This window comes from Xylocopa sonorina, chromosome 15 (genome assembly GCF_050948175.1).
Source record: "Xylocopa sonorina isolate GNS202 chromosome 15, iyXylSono1_principal, whole genome shotgun sequence".
Classification (NCBI taxonomy): Eukaryota; Metazoa; Arthropoda; class Insecta; order Hymenoptera; family Apidae; genus Xylocopa; species Xylocopa sonorina.
In genome coordinates this window covers 2603157-2627061 of record NC_135207.1, presented here as the reverse complement: position 1 = coordinate 2627061, position 23905 = coordinate 2603157, and the positions used below count along the sequence as shown (strand labels likewise).

Here is a 23905-nt window from a genome sequence, read left to right as displayed (position 1 = left end):
CCGTTGGAATTTTTGATCTAGCTGCACGGGAAGGTACTTTTTTTTCAATTTGAAGTTTCAAAAAAACGTCAAGGGGGGGGTATTGACTGATTTTCGGTAAAATTTTGGAATTTTTTTCTCTCTAATTTCTATGCTAAAAGATGCGCCTGGAAACGCACTTTAAAATGCCGTTGGAATTTTTGATCTAGCTGCACGGGAAGGTACTTTTTTTTCAATTTGAAGTTTCAAAAAAACGTCAAGGGGGGGGTATTGACTGATTTTCGGTAAAATTTTGGAATTTTTTTCTCTCTAATTTCTATGCTAAAAGATGCGCCTGGAAACGCACTTTAAAATGCCGTTGGAATTTTTGATCTAGCTGCACGGGAAGGTACTTTTTTTTCAATTTGAAGTTTCAAAAAAACGTCAAGGGGGGGGTATTGACTGATTTTCGGTAAAATTTTGGAATTTTTTTCTCTCTAATTTCTATGCTAAAAGATGCGCCTGGAAACGCTCTTTAAAATGCCGTTGGAATTTTTGATCTAGCTGCACGGGAAGGTACTTTTTTTTCAATTTGAAGTTTCAAAAAAGTGTCAAGGGGGGGGTATTGACTGATTTTCGGTAAAATTTTGGAATTTTTTTCTCTCTAATTTCTATGCTAAAAGATGCGCCTGGAAACGCTCTTTAAAATGCCGTTGGAATTTTTGATCTAGCTGCACGGGAAGGTACTTTTTTTTCAATTTGAAGTTTCAAAAAAGCGTCAAGGGGGGGGTATTGACTGATTTTCGGTAAAATTTTGGAATTTCTTTCTTTCTAATTTCTATGCTAAAAGATGCGCCTGGAAACGCACTTTAAAATGCCGTTGGAATTTTTGATCTAGCTGCACGGGAAGGTACTTTTTTTTCAATTTGAAGTTTCAAAAAAACGTCAAGGGGGGGGTATTGACTGATTTTCGGTAAAATTTTGGAATTTTTTTCTCTCTAATTTCTATGCTAAAAGATGCGCCTGGAAACGCTCTTTAAAATGCCGTTGGAATTTTTGATCTAGCTGCACGGGAAGGTACTTTTTTTTCAATTTGAAGTTTCAAAAAAGCGTCAAGGGGGGGGTATTGACTGATTTTCGGTAAAATTTTGGAATTTCTTTCTTTCTAATTTCTATGCTAAAAGATGCGCCTGGAAACGCACTTTAAAATGCCGTTGGAATTTTTGATCTAGCTGCACGGGAAGGTACTTTTTTTTCAATTTGAAGTTTCAAAAAAACGTCAAGGGGGGGGTATTGACTGATTTTCGGTAAAATTTTGGAATTTTTTTCTCTCTAATTTCTATGCTAAAAGATGCGCCTGGAAACGCTCTTTAAAATGCCGTTGGAATTTTTGATCTAGCTGCACGGGAAGGTACTTTTTTTTCAATTTGAAGTTTCAAAAAAACGTCAAGGGGGGGGTATTGACTGATTTTCGGTAAAATTTTGGAATTTTTTTCTGTCTAATTTCTATGCTAAAAGATGCGCCTGGAAACGCACTTTAAAATGCCGTTGGAATTTTTGATCTAGCTGCACGGGAAGGTACTTTTTTTTCAATTTGAAGTTTCAAAAAAACGTCAAGGGGGGGGTATTGACTGATTTTCGGTAAAATTTTGGAATTTTTTTCTCTCTAATTTCTATGCTAAAAGATGCGCCTGGAAACGCTCTTTAAAATGCCGTTGGAATTTTTGATCTAGCTGCACGGGAAGGTACTTTTTTTTCAATTTGAAGTTTCAAAAAAGCGTCAAGGGGGGGGTATTGACTGATTTTCGGTAAAATTTTGGAATTTCTTTCTTTCTAATTTCTATGCTAAAAGATGCGCCTGGAAACGCACTTTAAAATGCCGTTGGAATTTTTGATCTAGCTGCACGGGAAGGTACTTTTTTTTCAATTTGAAGTTTCAAAAAAACGTCAAGGGGGGGGTATTGACTGATTTTCGGTAAAATTTTGGAATTTTTTTCTCTCTAATTTCTATGCTAAAAGATGCGCCTGGAAACGCTCTTTAAAATGCCGTTGGAATTTTTGATCTAGCTGCACGGGAAGGTACTTTTTTTTCAATTTGAAGTTTCAAAAAAACGTCAAGGGGGGGGTATTGACTGATTTTCGGTAAAATTTTGGAATTTTTTTCTCTCTAATTTCTATGCTAAAAGATGCGCCTGGAAACGCTCTTTAAAATGCCGTTGGAATTTTTGATCTAGCTGCACGGGAAGGTACTTTTTTTTCAATTTGAAGTTTCAAAAAAACGTCAAGGGGGGGGTATTGACTGATTTTCGGTAAAATTTTGGAATTTTTTTCTCTCTAATTTCTATGCTAAAAGATGCGCCTGGAAACGCACTTTAAAATGCCGTTGGAATTTTTGATCTAGCTGCACGGGAAGGTACTTTTTTTTCAATTTGAAGTTTCAAAAAAACGTCAAGGGGGGGGTATTGACTGATTTTCGGTAAAATTTTGGAATTTTTTTCTCTCTAATTTCTATGCTAAAAGATGCGCCTGGAAACGCACTTTAAAATGCCGTTGGAATTTTTGATCTAGCTGCACGGGAAGGTACTTTTTTTTCAATTTGAAGTTTCAAAAAAACGTCAAGGGGGGGGTATTGACTGATTTTCGGTAAAATTTTGGAATTTTTTTCTCTCTAATTTCTATGCTAAAAGATGCGCCTGGAAACGCTCTTTAAAATGCCGTTGGAATTTTTGATCTAGCTGCACGGGAAGGTACTTTTTTTTCAATTTGAAGTTTCAAAAAAGCGTCAAGGGGGGGGTATTGACTGATTTTCGGTAAAATTTTGGAATTTTTTTCTCTCTAATTTCTATGCTAAAAGATGCGCCTGGAAACGCTCTTTAAAATGCCGTTGGAATTTTTGATCTAGCTGCACGGGAAGGTACTTTTTTTTCAATTTGAAGTTTCAAAAAAACGTCAAGGGGGGGGTATTGACTGATTTTCGGTAAAATTTTGGAATTTTTTTCTGTCTAATTTCTATGCTAAAAGATGCGCCTGGAAACGCACTTTAAAATGCCGTTGGAATTTTTGATCTAGCTGCACGGGAAGGTACTTTTTTTTCAATTTGAAGTTTCAAAAAAACGTCAAGGGGGGGGTATTGACTGATTTTCGGTAAAATTTTGGAATTTTTTTCTCTCTAATTTCTATGCTAAAAGATGCGCCTGGAAACGCACTTTAAAATGCCGTTGGAATTTTTGATCTAGCTGCACGGGAAGGTACTTTTTTTTCAATTTGAAGTTTCAAAAAAACGTCAAGGGGGGGGTATTGACTGATTTTCGGTAAAATTTTGGAATTTTTTTCTCTCTAATTTCTATGCTAAAAGATGCGCCTGGAAACGCTCTTTAAAATGCCGTTGGAATTTTTGATCTAGCTGCACGGGAAGGTACTTTTTTTTCAATTTGAAGTTTCAAAAAAACGTCAAGGGGGGGGTATTGACTGATTTTCGGTAAAATTTTGGAATTTTTTTCTCTCTAATTTCTATGCTAAAAGATGCGCCTGGAAACGCACTTTAAAATGCCGTTGGAATTTTTGATCTAGCTGCACGGGAAGGTACTTTTTTTTCAATTTGAAGTTTCAAAAAAACGTCAAGGGGGGGGTATTGACTGATTTTCGGTAAAATTTTGGAATTTTTTTCTCTCTAATTTCTATGCTAAAAGATGCGCCTGGAAACGCACTTTAAAATGCCGTTGGAATTTTTGATCTAGCTGCACGGGAAGGTACTTTTTTTTCAATTTGAAGTTTCAAAAAAACGTCAAGGGGGGGGTATTGACTGATTTTCGGTAAAATTTTGGAATTTTTTTCTCTCTAATTTCTATGCTAAAAGATGCGCCTGGAAACGCTCTTTAAAATGCCGTTGGAATTTTTGATCTAGCTGCACGGGAAGGTACTTTTTTTTCAATTTGAAGTTTCAAAAAAGTGTCAAGGGGGGGGTATTGACTGATTTTCGGTAAAATTTTGGAATTTTTTTCTCTCTAATTTCTATGCTAAAAGATGCGCCTGGAAACGCTCTTTAAAATGCCGTTGGAATTTTTGATCTAGCTGCACGGGAAGGTACTTTTTTTTCAATTTGAAGTTTCAAAAAAGCGTCAAGGGGGGGGTATTGACTGATTTTCGGTAAAATTTTGGAATTTCTTTCTTTCTAATTTCTATGCTAAAAGATGCGCCTGGAAACGCACTTTAAAATGCCGTTGGAATTTTTGATCTAGCTGCACGGGAAGGTACTTTTTTTTCAATTTGAAGTTTCAAAAAAACGTCAAGGGGGGGGTATTGACTGATTTTCGGTAAAATTTTGGAATTTTTTTCTCTCTAATTTCTATGCTAAAAGATGCGCCTGGAAACGCTCTTTAAAATGCCGTTGGAATTTTTGATCTAGCTGCACGGGAAGGTACTTTTTTTTCAATTTGAAGTTTCAAAAAAGCGTCAAGGGGGGGGTATTGACTGATTTTCGGTAAAATTTTGGAATTTCTTTCTTTCTAATTTCTATGCTAAAAGATGCGCCTGGAAACGCACTTTAAAATGCCGTTGGAATTTTTGATCTAGCTGCACGGGAAGGTACTTTTTTTTCAATTTGAAGTTTCAAAAAAACGTCAAGGGGGGGGTATTGACTGATTTTCGGTAAAATTTTGGAATTTTTTTCTCTCTAATTTCTATGCTAAAAGATGCGCCTGGAAACGCTCTTTAAAATGCCGTTGGAATTTTTGATCTAGCTGCACGGGAAGGTACTTTTTTTTCAATTTGAAGTTTCAAAAAAACGTCAAGGGGGGGGTATTGACTGATTTTCGGTAAAATTTTGGAATTTTTTTCTGTCTAATTTCTATGCTAAAAGATGCGCCTGGAAACGCACTTTAAAATGCCGTTGGAATTTTTGATCTAGCTGCACGGGAAGGTACTTTTTTTTCAATTTGAAGTTTCAAAAAAACGTCAAGGGGGGGGTATTGACTGATTTTCGGTAAAATTTTGGAATTTTTTTCTCTCTAATTTCTATGCTAAAAGATGCGCCTGGAAACGCTCTTTAAAATGCCGTTGGAATTTTTGATCTAGCTGCACGGGAAGGTACTTTTTTTTCAATTTGAAGTTTCAAAAAAACGTCAAGGGGGGGGTATTGACTGATTTTCGGTAAAATTTTGGAATTTTTTTCTGTCTAATTTCTATGCTAAAAGATGCGCCTGGAAACGCACTTTAAAATGCCGTTGGAATTTTTGATCTAGCTGCACGGGAAGGTACTTTTTTTTCAATTTGAAGTTTCAAAAAAACGTCAAGGGGGGGGGTATTGACTGATTTTCGGTAAAATTTTGGAATTTTTTTCTCTCTAATTTCTATGCTAAAAGATGCGCCTGGAAACGCACTTTAAAATGCCGTTGGAATTTTTGATCTAGCTGCACGGGAAGGTACTTTTTTTTCAATTTGAAGTTTCAAAAAAACGTCAAGGGGGGGGTATTGACTGATTTTCGGTAAAATTTTGGAATTTTTTTCTCTCTAATTTCTATGCTAAAAGATGCGCCTGGAAACGCTCTTTAAAATGCCGAGACAGATTTTTCACGATTTGAAAGATAATATCCATAAAGCTACAAAATATAGTATCAAGAAGGATATTTTTAAGTGTATAGCTATCATATTCTATTCTAATTTAATTAGTGTCTAACTCTTTGTGTAACTGCATTAGCAACGCAGGATATTATATCGTGATTATAAAAATTGTTTAAAAATCATCTTGGGAATATTTTTACATAAAATAAAATTATTTTCGTCTGGATAAATTTAATGTAGTTTTTGGACATGCAGTCTTTCCATTCCCGATTCCCTTTCTTCTTCGCTTCCCGTATAGTTCCATAAAAGGCAGTTATCAAAGTTTAAGACGGTTTTAACCGGTTCCACGTTATCAGAATTGTACTGCAAACTTAACTTGGCTCTCTGGAAGTTTATACGTTCCATGTCAAGCGATTAATCCCAACGAAATGCTTAATAGATTATATTTCAAGTGTTATTAGTTTTGTAGATTATTGTGAAAAATAAAAAGGTTCAAGTTGCGCATTTTCAAACGAAAAGAAAAGGAAAATCATTCGACATAGAAACTTTGGCATTAAATTATATTTTCTCTCGAAACCGAGAAAATTCTATTCGAAACGTTTCTTTGAATTACAAATAATTCCCGGGTTAATTAAATGGATTGCTTGAAATGAGAGACTGTATGCCTACGTATATACATAACTCTCTCATTAATTAGCGTACAGTCACCATTGCTGTGTTCATGAAATTAAACTATTGCAACGTTCGCGTGCAACCTCTGCTACGACAACTACAATTATATTAATCTTCCAGCCGCATAATTCCCCGTCTACGTTTAACTCGATCGTAATTTCCATTACCGTGCGATGATTCGTGAATTCGTTTGAACAGAATTTATATGCAGAGTGGCTCGCAACGTGGATCTGGGCGTCCATTCATCCATTTTGGGCGAAAGCAACAGGACGCGAAAGGCGCTGATATCCATTAAGAAGCACCCTGGTGAGTTACATCTTCGCGTAGAAATTACGATGTTTACGATACGACGAAATTCGCGTAAAAAACCAGCCAATTGTTCGAATGCTCGACTTGTGACTAACGACAATTGCTCATCGACGATGTGGAAAGTCGCGCCATCTGCGAATCACGCGTTACCATGGAAAATTACACGAAGAGAGGGGATATTCGCTGAGAAAGGCGTGTAGGAGTGCGATAAGGGAAAGAAAAGAAGAGATGGGCGTATATTTCGCTTCGAGATCGTATTTTCGCTACAGATTACAATTACAGAGAGCGAATACGCGGAATAAAAGAGTTTTCACTGTGAATTAAAATGAGCCAGGTGTTCATTGTCCATCTTTAGAGTAATATCTCAGTTGTAAAGAACTGTCCAACGATTTATAAAAGCTTGCAATTATCCTTAATTAATAAATATCAGCTGGCACGCGTCAATTATTTTCTTGCGAACCACAGTTGATATCGATTAATTTTTTGCTTACATTCCAATGGCACGAAAGAACTGATTATTCGCGGTACAAAGGATTTTTCTGTAATAACTACAAGGAAAGGGGAGGAGTACAAGGGCCGTCCTAGTTTCTTTTAAATGCTTCAAGCATTTTTCGTTATTCTGCGTGCAATTAAAAAGTTATGACCAGAGGAAAATCTGGTGGGACGAGTAGTACGCCAAGGCGTCAGAGGTTAATTAAAATAGACTTATTCCGCGATGGAATTCATTTTATATTGGATGCTTAAAATTATGAGAACAGCACTGGCAATAAAAGCAAGAATCGAGGCAGGAATACGGAATGCTTGCGCATCTGCAACTGCAATTATTGTAATAATATCGTAAAGATAATAAATGCTCAAAACTGAACCATTTTAAACGCCTGATTTTAATTACATCTGAGAGTAACTCTATTTTAATTACTCTCCAATACCCTGACATAACTTGCCTTCAGATTTTGTTCTGTCACAACTCTTAAATCATGCAGAATGCTCAATACAAAGTGCTTCAAGCAATTATTTAGTTTGGTAGAAATTAATAGAACCTTCTGTTCATAAATCTTGTTACCTTCTTTGTAACTGTTAAAAAAAACACTTTGCTTGAGACTTAATATCAATCAGCTCTTCTCACTATTGAAATGTAACAAAAATTAATCGTTATCTGTTACAGTTTCTAAGAAAACGATTTGCAAGATTTTACAAATGAAAATTAAAAGACATCTGCCTTTCATTTCGATTGTTTAGTGTCAGAATTGAATTGATATCTCGCTTTGGATCGAAAACGTCGATATTCCACTGTATTTTATCGTTTCGTACACCTCAACTGTGCACGTCAAACATCGACAACGAATTAACACACGTGACACAAAGTTACTACGCTAACGATAAACTTGAAAATTATATTTCGACTACTGGAAATCTTAATCGGTCGCGTCGTTGACAGAACGATAAAATTCGATGGTCTGCAAATCGAAAACGATCGATACGGCTCTCGTTCGTTGGGTTATTTGTTAATTTCGCAGAGAGGCCGCAGCGAAAGGCCAACTGTTTGGCTAAGCAACATTGGAGTGAATGGCAAACATTCGAACACCAATCGGAGGGCTACGTTCGTTTACGACGATGGTCGCATAATATTTGCGTCTGTTAATGCATTTCAAGGAGTTATCGCGAGGTTTAAGCGATCCAGTGCCTGGTAATTCAAACCAAATAAGTCTAGCCAACAAAAATCGTACGCTCTAAATGAAATCGATGATAATTTAATTGAGTCGCTTTTCATTGGAATTTCGTCGTGGTTTTGCTCTTTGGAGCTGTAAGGCCCCAAATCTAACGTAATCGCTCGCGACATTGTTCGCCATACTAATTTTAATTAACTCATTAGTTACTCGACACTTCTCGATCGTGCAAAAGAATTCAAGCTCGCATATTAGCGACCAACTTTATCGTTTTTGGTTCGTCTTCTCTTAAAATTCGACCGTTTTTTGTGAAACCAGGTAATTACCGTTTATCTTGCTGTTGCCTGAAGCCACGATGCTGTAACTGCTCAGTTCGCTTTGTGCTTTTCATGGTGAACGGAATGGATCCGACGGATGAGAATTTTGGGGGAAGGTACATGGCTGTGAGCATGCGTTGCTAGCGATTTAATAGAATAACGAAGGGCTGTTCAACTATGTACTGTGATTACAAAAAGTATTTGATCATTTATGAATTGATTTTTAAGATCTATATATATGTACTAGAAAAATGAATACTATGGAAACAAATATAACAGATGTTACACTTATAAATTTTGTTATATAACAAATGTAATATTTATAATTTTGTTACATAACAAATGTTAAATTTACAAATTTTGTTATATAATAAATGTTATATTTATAAATTTTGTTATATATCAAATATTATATTTATAGATTTTGTTATATAACAAATGTTATATTTGTAAGAAGTTATGAAAATAGAAATAACTGGATCGCTAAATATATTGTAGGCGTTCTTATTACTTCGCAACCTGGAGGTTCATACAAGAATGCAGTGATTACAAAAGATATTGGTATATCATTATAACTATTCTATCATTTATGGAAACAAATATAACAAATGTTATATTTATAGATTTTGTTATATAACAAATACTACATTCATAAATTTTGTTATATAACAAATATTACATTTATAAATTTTGTTATATAACAAATATTACATTTATAAATTTTGTTATATAACAAATACTACATTCATAAATTTTGTTATATAACAAATATTACATTCATAAATTTTGTTATGGAAAATGAAATAACAGGATCGCTAAATATCTTGTAAACGTTTATATTACTTCCCAACCTGATATTTCGTATAAGAACGCCTTCTTAGGCCGTTCGTACCAACCTCGAGGATACCCCAAACGCCATGGCCTCTTCCAAACGTTCAAGCAAAGCCCCAAAGCACAAACAGTACTATATTCTTATCGAAATTACTCTGCCAATCGTAATTCTTCTTGCTCTCCACCTTTCGATAAATAAATAACCAATAAATGAAGATAAACAGAGCACTGTCGAGCGAGTATCAACAATAAATGCAGTCAAGTGCTGCTATCTTCCCTATTTTATTCAGATAGCCACAAAAGAAACGATACGAAGATAAAATGTTGTATAATATAGTAATTTACTCTGTCATCCTAGTTGATTAGATGAGACATCCAATACCCATGCATCTATCAATTCTTTCAAATTATTATAACGCTGGTTTCGACGATTGATCCACTCTGTTTCATCCCAAGCAATTTTCTACCTCCTTTTCTATCCGTAATGCTCCTCATTCTGGACAAAAAGTTAAACGATTGACATTTCTAATTTGCGCAGGTGCTAACCAGACATGGCTGCACGGTTGTAAGGCCACTGCAAAGTACCACCATTGCTCCAATCATGGTCTGAACGAACTTCTCGTTACCTTCTAACCTGTCTAAGGTCTTTTTCTACAACGAGATCACGGAAGGACGCCATCTAGCGTGTTGAGGAGTGTCTGGAGCTTGTTCGACATCGTCTGCAAGGTCAGCACAATAAATCTACGAGGGTAGATGGTCATTGTCCTAATCAGAAATTACCTTGTTATTCCTTTTAAAGCTTCACCTCCTACTTTCTTGTGAACCCACCTCAATTGGACCTCGACTCACCCACAATTCAACTGTGGTGAAGTGTCTGAGGCCTTTTTTCACGACGAGATCATGGAAGAACGCCATCTAGCGTGTTGAGGAGTGTCTGGAGCTTGTTCGACATCGTCTGCAAGGCCAGCACAATAAATCTACGAGGGTAGATGGTCATTGTCCTAATCAGAAATTACCTTGTTATTCCTTTTAAAGCTTCACCTCCTACTTTCTTGTGAACCCACCCCAATTGGACCTCGACTCACCCACAATTCAACTGTGGTGAAGTGTCTGAGGCCTTTTTTTGCTATTCCTATGCAGGCACTTTCTCGATATCACTGGTGGATGCCAACCAAAGCTCTACGTCCAACCCTAACCGGAATCTCTGCGTTTTGGCGTAGAGCCACATCAGTTAAACCTCAGCCAGTCGCGTGGCAGACTCGATTACTCTATTCTAACCTCTCCAGAGTATTTTCCACCAGAGGGAGTCCATCTTTTCTATACCTATCGACAGTTAGCTACTTGTTTAAAGTGGCCAGCAGGTATTTGACGAGGGAAAGCATACTTGGTCCATGGTTATAGGTTTTATTGAGGATGTTCTCTGGGTTTATATTGCGTTAAATGTTTCCATGAATATCTAGCTGGTATATACAGTTAACCCTCCTATAACACGCTAGTTAGGTTCCTAGAAAATGCCGTGTTGTATGAGATCCAGAGCTAGTACAAAAAGGGGGGTTACGTTCCAAAAACTTATTAAAAACAGTAAACAGTTTTTTTTTAATTCTACACAAACAACTTAATTTTGATTAAAAATGTAAATTTACGTATAACACAAAGCAAGAAAGAAACAAAAAATATTATTGTTAGAGGATATCACCCTCACTTTCAGAACCTTTTTCTTTATTTAAAGTTTTCGTATCTTCTCCCCTCTTAAAAAAATCTGTGATTGTACTCTGCTTGCTGGTTCTTACCAGGTAATTGTAAATTTCTAGGTATGGAGCTAGACAGTTTTGCAGTTCCCTTTTGGATTTTCGACTTCTTTCAGTGGAAGAAATACATTCAAGAAAAATGACTCGAGATTTTCAGCTCTGCTTAGACCTTCTTGTAATTTTTTTAACGTTAAATTATTAGCCGCACAATCTTTAGGATAGCAAGCCTCGCTGCGGCTGTAGAAGTGCAGTGTTGCACAAAGGTTTTTGCAGTTTTCTTATCGTGTTATAGCGAAACCGTGTTGTAGGAGGGTTCCTGCAATTTACGAATCGTGTTATAGCAAAACCGTGTTATGAGAGGACTACCTGTACATTACGATTCACAGATTTACGGTAACTAACTTTCGATGGATAGGACCAAGCGACAAATCAGCTTCCACGGATTAATAATTTAGATAAGGAGGATCTTTCGCGACAGGAAGCTCGCAGGACCCTCGCTCCTACCAGATGGGAACTGATATAAGTTGGGAACCTGAACTGATCTTATCGAACCTGATTATGGCAGGTTAATGGATTCGTCAAGGATGACGGATACTCTGAGTCAGAATTATCAAGTGTTTTGTTTGCTGGCTTTCTTTACTTAATGGTGTCTCTTCTGAGGAACTAATTATTTTCAGACGGTTGCAGGAATGATTATTTAACGTTTAAAGAGTAATATAAATGTTTTGTGCAAAATTTTAATATTTATTATTTCTTATCTTTACAGGTTTAGGTATTAAGTGAATATTTGTAAGCATTATTTTATTTATCTCGAATTAATCACGATTTAAATGATTGAACTTCATTAAAGCATAGAATTTAATGGATGAATTATGTTTACACGAAATGAACGTTTATCATTCTTTAACTTAAAAAATGATACAGCCAAGTAGTTTTACATAATAGTGTCCCTTCTGAGGAACTAATTATTGTCAGATGGTTCCAACAATGATTATTTAACGTTTGAAGATTAATATAAATGTTTTGTGCAAAATTTTAATATTTACTATTACTTATTTTTGCAGGTTTTAGTATTAAGTAAATATTTGTAAGCATTATTTCTTTTATCTCGAATTAATCACAATTTAAAGGATTGAACTTCATTAAAACATAGAATTTAATGGATGAATTATGATTACACGAAATAAATGTTTATCAATCTTCAACTTACAGAATGAAATAGCCATTTAATTTAATGTCATATGTAAAGTTTAAAAAGTGAATACTTTTAGAACACAGTTTGAATCTTATAATCTTCACAACTCTACAATTATAATCGTCAACTTTTTTGCTATGCTTTAAAAAAATTTTTTATTTACAATAATCTTAGTTCTTTATCATTAAGCGATTAACTGTTTGGTTTATTGATGATTAAGTTTAGATAAAAATTTGTTCACCAAGTTTCCTTCTATCTCGTAACGACTCGACTTCAACTAATCGAAGAAACGTGGAAATCGTTCCTGCGTTTCATCTGCGAAAAATGAAATTCTTATTACGGAAGTTCGGTTGACAACGTGCCAAACGGAGAATGATATCGCGAAACGGTCCGATAAGATCCAACTTCGCGGCTCATCACCGTGAAACTTTTGAAACCAGTCCCCGATGAGGCCAGCACAGAGGCCACTGATGAAATTAACGTAGCACGACACGGGGCTAAGTGAATGTCAATTTAATGAGCGCTAAATAGCACGATGGAAGACCATTCTCTGCGCGTACGTCGACTCTGCGTGTCGCTATTTCAAGTATCTCGATTAAATTGGCCAGAAATATCTAGGCCACCGATTGATTAGTGCGGAGCTCGCTAATTGGAAACGAATTTCGCAAAAGTGCACAGCGGAACAAGGGGGGGTCAAGTGTGTGCTTCGGATTAAGTTAAAATTGCGATGAGCTGAAGGGTTCGGTAGCTTGCTGAGAGAGAACGTTTTACAGCGTTTAACTGGTCGCCATTTTCGATCGATCGAAAGAAAGAAAGTAAAGAAAAATTTAACGCTTTATAAAAATATTTCTAGAAAATTCTTTGGATGTTTTTGTTATGAATTCTTGTAACGAGATATTATGAACTGTAAGGGTATGTTGAAAAGTGCGGATTTTTTATTCCAGTTTTATACGTGTAGTTTTATGGTATATTTTTATGGCTTCCTATCGTGGCGTATAATAAACGTCTGAACTGAAACAATAGAAAATAATAATAAATACAAGAATAGTTTTCATTTTTAATATCGTAAATAATAGAAATCAATTTTTTGCTCTTCTTAGTATGTACTATAAACCTTGACAATCTAGAGTGCATTAAATTTAGAATTTAATTATTAATAATTAAATTATTAAAATAATAATTTACACCTTCTTAAATATATTAATTTTAATTTTAATAATATTAATAAGAATTGCATTTTTAACTTTGTTAGAATATAAAGTTTTAGAATACATCCAAATATATAAAGATTCTAATAAATTAAGGTCTGAAAAGTTATTACAACCATTTAGTGGTGCTTTAAAATTCATTTCAAAAGAATGATTTTTTTTCTAGTTTAAATTATTTATATTTTATAATAAGACCATATTTAATATTTATTTTACCAACGCAACGCTGTGCCATTTTTTTTCACAATAAGTTCCACTTATTTTTATGACAGTCCCCTTTTTCCTATTATTATTAACGATACATTAGTCTCTTTTCCTTCATTTATTTTGCTTCGTCAGCAATCATTCATATTCACCTACTTTCCTCAATTTTTCACTATCTGTTACGGTTTTATTTGCAAAACAATAATATTTGCAATCTCATTCACGAGTCATCATCCACTTATAAAGCATTAACGCTTTCATACAGTCTGATATTTGCACATGATCCGCAGCAAAGAACGGTTGAACGAAAAAGAATGCTCTGCAATACCACCGCGAATATAAATTGATTAAAATCGAACACGTGCGAGTCCCCTTTGGCCACATTGCGGCACATTATCGTCTCCATTCCCAGGGCGGCAGTCTCTCGCATTATCTTGCTTGGATTCGCTTTATTTTTCTCGCGCCGTGTCATCGTCGTCCCAATAACGATACCAGCCGATTCTATCCCCCTTTCACGTTATCACCAGCATATCTGCATCCTTTTATCTTTCGCGCCACCTCTTTCGAATATCTGCTGGCGCTTCTTTTTTTTTTTACGCGTCCGCGCTATTGTCATTCCAGCAGTATTCCTTCAATATTTTCCTCCTCGTCGAACCGCCTTCTCCCAGTAATTCATCCGTCTCCGTCGTCGTTTATTTACGCCACCCCTCCCCCTGACCCAACCACTCTGTTTCATCGTCCCTCTCGCTCAGCACACCGTATACATCGATCGATTTTTCTCAGTCCTTTCGCATTACACACCTCTCGCAAACCTTCGCGGTGTTCCCATTCCCATCGCCATTCCACCTTCTATTCGAATGTCTATTCGTCTTCGTCCTCTTCCTCGTCGGTTAGTGAACTAACTCCTGGTCCTAAGATCATCAGTTATTTTCTGAAAAGTGGAAGAAAATTTTGTATTTGAAATTATTGCGAATAGGTTGTGAGACATGCATTAAGAAGAAGTAAGTTTCGTATATTCTCGGATTTTTTCGACTCTCGAAGCTTTAAAGCTCAAAATTTCGACTCTCAAAGCTTCAAAGCTCAGAGCTTTGACACTCTCAAAGCTTAAAAGCTCAAAGATTCGATTCTCAAAGCTTCAAAGCTCAAAGCTTCAAAACTCAGTGCTACAAAATTCAGAACTACAACTCTCAAAGCTTCAGATCTCAAAGCAACAGAGTTCAAAACTTCAGATCTCAGAACTTCAACTCTTAAAGTTTCAAAGCTCAGAGCTTCAAAACTCAGTGCTTCAAAGTTTAGAGCTACAACTCTCAAAGCTTCAAAGCTCAGAGCTTCAAAACTCAATACTTCAAAACTCTGTGAGTCGAAACTTTGAGCTTTTAAGGTTTGAGAATCGAAGCCCTAGCTTTAAAGCTTCCAAGCTCAGAGCTTCAAAACTCAGAGCTACAACTATCAAAGTTTCAGATCTCAAAACAACAGTGTTCAAAACTTCGGATCTCAAAGCATCAACTCTTAAAGTTTCAAAGCTCAGAGCTTCAACTCTCAAAGCTATAAAGTCAATTCAACCATATAAAAACCAACATTCCTTTTGCATCAATCTAATATAATACACGTCCAAAGTAACAGTAATTAAGACGTCATCCTCTTCCATCTTAAAACCATACGTCTATCGTATTTAATAGTTACACAAAAATATTAAAAACCAACATTCCTTTTGCATCAACCTAATACAATACACATACAAAGTAATAGTAATTAAGACGTCATCCTCTTCCATCTTAAAACCATACGTCTGTCGCATTTAAAAGTTGCACAAAAATATTTATTCGAAATTATTACGAACACGTGCATTAAGAAGAAGAAATAAGTCTCGCCTGGGTCGAATGAATATTTTGTGGTTCTCCTTTGTTCAGACGTGGAGAGTATTTTCTCGGATTTTTTGGCGCGAAAACTAGGACATTCGAATGGTTGGCTGTGAAGGACAGAACGGATCGTCGTTCGTCACAAAAACTTGCGCGACCCAGTGATTTATTATAAAAAGAAAGCGTGTATGATTCGTAATGACAAAAAGAGGAATATTTCAATAATTGGAGATATTAATTTCTTGTTTTTTTTTCTCGTAAAATTTAAAATATAGTATTCTTCAATTTTTTGGTATGCCAGATTTTACACAGAATATAAAATGTGCTTGTATTCGTAAAAAATAATGAAATGTACTGTCTTACATGGAAAATTGAAATTAAATAATTTATTTGAACGAGAAAATCATTTTTTTTTGTGGTAATTCATTATTCGATTATGAAATGAAATCATCTTTTCCTATTTTATTTTATAGTTGTGTAGAAATGTTATCTGAACAGAATTTTTCAAACGATAATGAATGATAAATGGGAATTTAAATTTTGTACGAATTCATACAGGATTTCTCAACTCTATCGCGCAAGAGTACTGCCATAACAGTCGTATAAACCAGAAATAATGATTTCCCAGAAAATATATTTCAATGTTTTAAAATACCATCATTTTTGCAGAGCACCAGAACAAGTCCTGTGCAATTGCCGTGGAAACTCGATAATTACGCGAGACGGGCCAAGAATGCGGGCACGTATCGAAACAAATGTAATTAACGAAGTAAACAACCGATGTAATTCAATAAATGAAATTCTCATACAGGTTATCGAATTTCGATGAGACATACGAGCAACAAATTACGTATTTCGTTTGAAAAACTTGTAGAAAAATTCCAGAAATGGAAATGAAAAATTATTTTAGAAAGACGAGATATTTATCTTTATAAATATTTTGTTATCATGATAGAAAATGGAAAATGAGCTATATTTTTTAAGCATACAAATTATGTTTCTAACAAAATAAATAATATAATTTTTCAAAATGATTCATCCTTTCACGTTTTTATTCCATAGATTCATTTCAAATGAAATTTGCTTCAGTCTGTTCTTCTTACCATCGCCTTCACTCGTCCACTTTTACAATCAGCTCTCACCTTCGACCCATCCTTTCTTCCTTGCACGAGTTATAGATATATATAGCTAGCTCCATCGCTGCTCACCATTAACTACTTCCAAGTGACGATCCTTTTTAACCCGTATTATCGTATTTCAATCCGTTTGTCTAGTTTCATTTCATCATTGACCATCTTTCTACCTTGCACTTATCTCTAAGCCAGACAGACAGACAAACAGATAACGTGACCTTAGTAATTGAGTTCCGTATGAAACCTTAATGAAAAGAGAGAGAAGAAAGCGAGTTAATATTGCAGTGTCATCCATTTCTCAGCTACGTTTCAAGTTTCAAGTCTCTGGCTTGTTGGAAAGTTAGTTTAAAATCAATCGCAAAATTTGTAACGAACAGACGATAAAATGAGTTGACACTTTGACTACATTTTTGACTTTACGATCGCCATCAGAAATACATTATTTTTTTCGATTGTTTATGACTGCCAGATGAAATCGAGTGTAAGTTGAAAATTATCACATTTGGCCATAGTTATTCCCCAAAAATACTTTCGATGGCGATAATAATTTGCTCAGCATGTCATTTTTTCTGTTCTCGAAGCAAATGACGGCTATAACCGTCGTGACGACTATACAGCATTTGCTTTACTAATTCAAAATGATTCCTGTAAATAAAAGTGAGTTAATAGGTGCAAACTTAACACAAGAAAATCAGTTTGAAAGAAAATTATCATTTGTAATTTATTTTGTTTATAAAATAGTAAAAATGAAATAAAAATTCATTCAGGATACAAATTACATATATGCAAGAAAGCATTATAAATGATAAGATTCGAACGTTTATGCATTCTTAGTGCATAGTACGTAGTGCATAGTATTCTTTTATGTTATAATTTTGTCAATTTACATACTCACTGATACGTGTGTACATATTCCGTCAACTAATTCTACTTTTTTATTCATTCAACTTTGAGAAGATAATTGATTTGTATTTACTTAATTCATGAAAAAATACTTACAGAGTAAATGGTTCGTCTTCACAGAATCATCTTTCGACTGTTATAGCAGTCATTTTTCTCTAGATACTGAGATGTTTTTTTTTTTTTTAAATGTGTTACTCAATAATTTAACAAGTGTGTGTGTAGTACACTTCGTATTAACGCTGTTCTTTTTTTATTAATTAAAATATGCACGACGGCTGTGACCGTCATTCGCGTACGCATCGCCAAAGATCTGACGGCTATAGACGTCATTTAGGTCAAAGTGTTAATAAAAATATTGTAGAAAAAGTGGATGGTGTGTTGGAAATTGTCCACAGAATAGAACACGAGCTCTCGAACGAATCGTGGAGATCGGTGTAAAGACGAGAATGCACGCCCCCTACCGACTGCGGTAGAAGCCAAAGTTACCACAAGCCGAGTAATAAAACGAGCTTAGACTCGACAATGCCAGCTGCTGAAAAAAAAGATGGTCACGACTCGATCTGTAGGACAATCGAGATTATCGAGCTGTTGCACCCTGAATTCGAGCCCAATTCGGAAACGCGTGGCTCGCCGATTCGAGGAGCAACGAACGAAAGCAACAAATCAGCCGTGCTCGACCGTGGAACCAATTATCGAAGCCCCTACGATCAAGGATCGACGGAACGGTTATCGCTCGCTTCGAGGCCAATCTTTGGATAAGGTGAAAGCCATTTGCGATTATTGGAAATTGTATCGGAAGTTCGCGGTGTGCGAGGCGAGTTACGCGAGAAATCGGCTCGAACGAGTGAACACTATGCCTCTTTCATCTCTTTATTTACAGATTTCATCCGATTCTATTCGCGTGCAAATGGTTTATCGTATTCAGCGACAATAGCAGGTTACGTCGTGCGCAAAAGCAGAAATTTCGTGGATGTTAATTGCGCTTATTACGCGAAAGTACCTGGAGACATCTTCCTTTGTGTCGTGAAGCCAAAATCCCATAGTAAATAATTGGACATTTTCCTCTTGTCTCTTTTCATCATCTCTTTACGACCTAGCGTCGTTAAATCCTGTAGACTTTATTCACGTTAACTTCTGTATCCAGTGTTTCTCGTATTCTAGCGTCTCGCGTACTCTTTTTCATTTCCTATTCAACCGCAGCCAGCATTATCCGATAACAGTCTCAACCCCTGTAAAAAAGGGAATACCGTGTTACAAATCTTCCGCAAAAATATCGCAAGATGAATAAGACGTAAAATAAAAAGAGCGTCGTATACACAGATTTCTCTCAATCCGCAAAATCCATGTCTTAACTCTCCCAATCTCTCTCTCTCTCTCCCTCCGTCTTGGTCTTCATCTCGCCACCCACCAGCCCCACTCTCGTCTTAAACATAAAACCACCCCGTTTTTCCTCGATCCCAGCCTCCGCCGCTACACGTCGCTAGAGCATTACGACCCAACCCCAGTCTCCCCTCTCTCTCTCTCTCTCTCTCTCTCTCTCTCTCTCTCTCTCTCTCACTCACTCACTCACTCACTCACTCACTCACTCACTCACTCTCACTCACTCATTCACTCACTCTCTCTCTCTCTCTCACTCACTCACTCTCTCTCCCTCTCACTCTCTCTCTCTCTCTCTCACTCACTCTGTCTCACTCACTCACTCGCTGGCTCTCACTCACTCTGTCTCACTCACTCACTTGCTGGCTCTCACTCGTTCACTCACTCACTCACTCGCTGGCTCTCACTCGCTCACTCACTCACTCGCTCACGCACCCCCTCTCTCTAGCCCTCGCGTCCACGCTCTCACTCGCTCACTCGCCCCCCCTCTCTATCCTTCGCGTCAACGCTCTCACTCGCTCACTCGCCCCCCCTCTCTATCCCTCGCGTCCACGCTCTTACTCGCTCACTCACCTCCCCCTCTCTATCCCTCGCGTCCACGCTCTCAGCCGCGCCCCCTCCCTCCTCCACAAGCCTCGCTCGATCCTGCGTGCATTCCCCTCGGTCTCTCTCCGCGCGCGGTTTCTCCTTCGCGAGCCGTGGCAACCGGTCCGCGCAGGACGCCCGCCGTCGTTAGACGAGCGGTAACATTCTGGCGGACGCCGGGGACGATCAGTCGGCGTTCCAGCCGCGTTCGCAACCGGCTAGGCCCCCCCACTGTGCGACAGACGAGTACGACCCGCCGTGAACCAGAGCAGAGCGACGAGAGGAGTGTGTGCACGGACCACGATCACCGCTGGCAAAAGGGTGCGTCGACGGTGACTCAGGGGTGGTTCGAGGTGAACCGTGGCCACTCGAACGTCCGAGAGATGCATCTGTGACTGCGCCTCCCCGAGGATAGGACCATTGTTTGGGAACACTGAGGTGTGTATCAGTACTCGTGTGTTCGTTATATACCTGCGTGTGTACCAACACCGTCTACGCGTCTACCTATCCTATACGTATCTCAAAGTGTACTAATTACGGTATACTGGTTTTCGGACGGATAATTGGAAACGTGGACGCTGGCTCGTTTGATTGTCGCTCGATTGTGTCCTCTGAGAGCTAACGCGAATGCACGCATCACGTAGCATGGGTTCTGGGCGAGAGTTCGTGCGACAATTGACCACTGATTGATCGCAGGGAAAATAACGAAGGATAATTAAGTGTATACTGAAGGTAGGCATCGATGTGTGAATATTACAGATTACAGGGTCTCTATCGTGGGTCTTGGATCGACGTGAACGTTCTAGAGCGAGCGTGAACATGTGAATGCTAATGTTGGGGTAGCAGAGTCACGACAGTGGGCCTTGATTGTCGTCTGTGTGCCAGAGAAGCGAATTGTGGGAATGTTGGTGACGATGGAGATCTTGTAATGGGTTCTTAAAGCGTGGATTAAGGTGATTGTTTTTGGATGTTGATAATGGTGAAGCTGGTAGGTCTTGAAGTGAAGATTGTCGCGAACATTGCGAGGGTAAGCTAACGTTACGGTCCACAGAACGCTGCGATAGCGACAGTGGGCCCTGGAGAGTTGATTGACACGATTTTCTTGGGCAACCACGAATTTACGTTACCAGTGAAAGTGTTATCAGAGAGAATGTTTGAAAGGGTGAATTTTTGCTGGAATTGCAGAATGTAGTTCACTGCTGGCGTTTGATTATTCCTCTGTATCTTCCTGAGACGAGCAGACGAGGTCCCAGTCGTTTGTATTTATTTTGCGTGCATGAATGAATACGCCAGGGAGGGCTTTCTTCGTTCGAAATTCTTGAAATATTAAAGGAAAACCTTCTAATGCTCTGCTTGCTATTTTTGTTTCAACTGTCTCGTTGTTTTATTCAGTATTAAATATATTTTACACATGAAAGTATTTAATGAAGTGTTTTTTGTAATTTTGTGAGAGAAAGAAAGCTTTCGAAAAGTAAAACTTGCGTGGATGTTTAGGTGAAAGAGTTTTGGAAATATTTTAAAAAGCATTGATTACGTTTAGTTGTAAATTGTGGGTGCAAAGATATTCGAACGCTTTTGTAATTGCATTTTTCTGTTAATGTTATTTTAATCGACAACAAAATTGAGCATAAAACAACGTAATCGACGTCTACTGTTTTTATCTGGACATAGAAATTGAGTTTTCAGTTATATTCCGTTTACTCCATTTTTATTAAGCGATACAATATTTATTTCCTTGCCTCGAACAATTCGATTTTAAAATGCCTCGTTACATATATGCTTCCTAATTTCCGCGGTACTTAAAGCCAGCAAAAGTGGTGTGTAAACTCGATTGACTGCAAACTGTCTCCCAGCTACGATCTTTAATTCTTCACTTGACCTCTTTCTCACTTTTCCAAACGCTCATTATTTCTGGGAACGTTATACCAAGGGAATACGTTCAAAGTGAATTGTACAGTGCATCGTATCCTCCAATGACGATTACTATCTTCCGTTTCTACCATAATATACTAACATCTTAATGACACAACGTATACATGCAATACACATCCATATTTCACATCAAAATTACCATTTTCCACGATTTTTGGTCCACTTTTACTTAATTATTGAACCAAAACAAGATACCATTAGCAAATATCACAAAACCATAAAGTCTTAATACTAAAATTAATTTCCACTTAAAAGAATTTTCATTATTATTTATAATTAATTATTATTATAATTTTTAGGATACGTGCATGCATATTTATATCGCATTAAGGAAAGTGATCTGCGCAGCAATTTGGACACCCCAGAAAGAGTTTCAATTATTTCTTTTTTAACTTTTACTTTGCAATTTCTGTATTTATCGCGATATACAGAGAAATTTCTAACGAAATGTTCTCTTCTTGTTAAGCAAAAGCTGTTGTTAAATTAGTCACGATCAACATTCGACAGATATTTGATCGAAAACCATCAAGCATTTATTTTTTTTGGAATATTATTTATATAATTACTACGTTGCAAATGTTAAACGTATATAGTAGAATTACGTCGACAGCTGTTAATTTTTCAATTTCAGTTTCTAGAAATTAAATTTTTAAAAATCATTATGGTAACAAATAACTTTTATTTCTTTTTAACTTTTACTTTGCAATTTCTGTATTTATCGCGATATACAGAGAAATTTCTAACGAAACGTTGTTTTCTTGTTAAGCAAAAGTTATTAAATTAGTCACGATCAACATTCCACAGATAATTGATCGAAAACCACTAGGGATTTATTTTTTTGGAAAATTATTTATATAATTACTACGTTGCAAATATCAGACGTATACAGTAGAATTACGTCTTCAATTTAAGTTTGCAAAAATTAAATTGTCACAAATCATTATGGTAACAAATAAAATCTTTATACTAAAATTAATCTCCACTTAAAATAATTTTCATTATTATTTATAACTAATTATTATTATAATTTCTAGAATATATGCATGTATATTTATATCGAATTAACGAAAGTGATCTGAGCAGCGATGTAAACATCCCAGAAAGAGTTTTAATTGCAGCCATAAAGAACCTCAATGGAAGAGCAAATAAGGGGTTAAAGTCTTCGAACGGTCAGAAAAAGCATTTATTTTTTTTTTAAATTATTTATATAATCACTACGTTGCAAATATCAAACATATGTAGTAGAATTACGTCTCCAATTTAAGTTTGCAAAAATTAAATTATTAGAAATCATTATGGTAACAAATAAAATTAATTTTCATTATTATTTATAACTAATTATTATTATAATTTTTAGAATACGTGCATGCATATTTATATCGCATTAACGAAAGTGATCTGCGCAGCAATTTATACATCCCAGAAAGAGTTTTAATTGCAGCCTTTTTAAGGTCTTTTAGACCTCAATGGAAGAGCAAATAAGGGGTTAAAGTCTTGAAACGGTCAGAGAAAAAAGTTGCGACGACAATAGCGTGTGACAATCGCGCGAAAAGTTTCTCGATCCGTATGTATGCCTCGTTAAACGTAGGTACGATCGATTCTGTCTGACCAGCACGCGGGCTCATGCCACATTCTACTCCACGCTTCGCGTCTGATCAAAGAACGAGCGTATCTACTTGAGTGCACGGTCTGGTGCGCTCGAATGCCAGCAAGGCACAAAACATGATATTCTTCAGAAATTTTTCGAGCGACTTCAACGACATTTGCCATAGTTCGAACTCGAAAACAGATTTTGAGAATCGAAACTCATATTTCGAACGAAACGAAAATCATATTTTTTATTTTGAATCCATTATAAAAAAAAAGTAATATGGAGAAGAAGAAAGTGGAACAAGCAGTTTATTCCAGTTCTTTTCGAAGTCTAAACGATCAATTGCAAACATGATAATTCTCAGAAATTTTTCGAGCTACTTCAACGATATTTGGCATACTTCAAACTCGAAAACAAATTTTGAGAATCAAAATTCATATTTCGAACGAAACGAAAATTATATTTTTTATTTTGAATCCATTATAAATAAAAAAAGTAGTATGGAGAAAGAGAAAGTGGAATAAACAGTTTATTACAGTTCTTTTCGAAGTCTAAACGATCAATTGCAAGACTTATTGATCGCGTTGTGGTAAATAATAATAGTAACAATGACTGTTTGATCGTTTGTTAGTTTAAAATTGAAATAAACGATTTAAAATGGTGATTGTGGTTAATATTAGAAAAATGATTGCAGTCAGACTGTAGTTTTAAATTCAAACGAGAAGTTTGAAATAGGGGAAAAAAGAACGAGGGAAGGAGCGATACAGCAAAAGATCAATAGAATGTGCAAATTAAAATCTACAAACTGTTTCGATGAACGTGAATTGAGGAATTACATATCGCTCGGAGGGACGAAA

General features: G+C 36.5%; 1 protein-coding gene across 2 annotated transcripts in view; it reads left to right on the top strand.

Annotated features, from left to right (window-relative positions):
- The first annotated feature begins 19842 nt into the window (after positions 1 to 19842).
- LOC143430766 (uncharacterized) overlaps positions 19843 to 23905 on the top strand; it is a 46591-nt gene continuing 42528 nt past the window's right edge. For both annotated transcript variants that reach the window (XM_076907182.1, XM_076907181.1), the window contains exon 1: positions 19843 to 19963. The gene's annotated coding sequence lies outside the window, so the exon portion shown is untranslated. The remainder of the gene's footprint in view (positions 19964 to 23905) is intronic.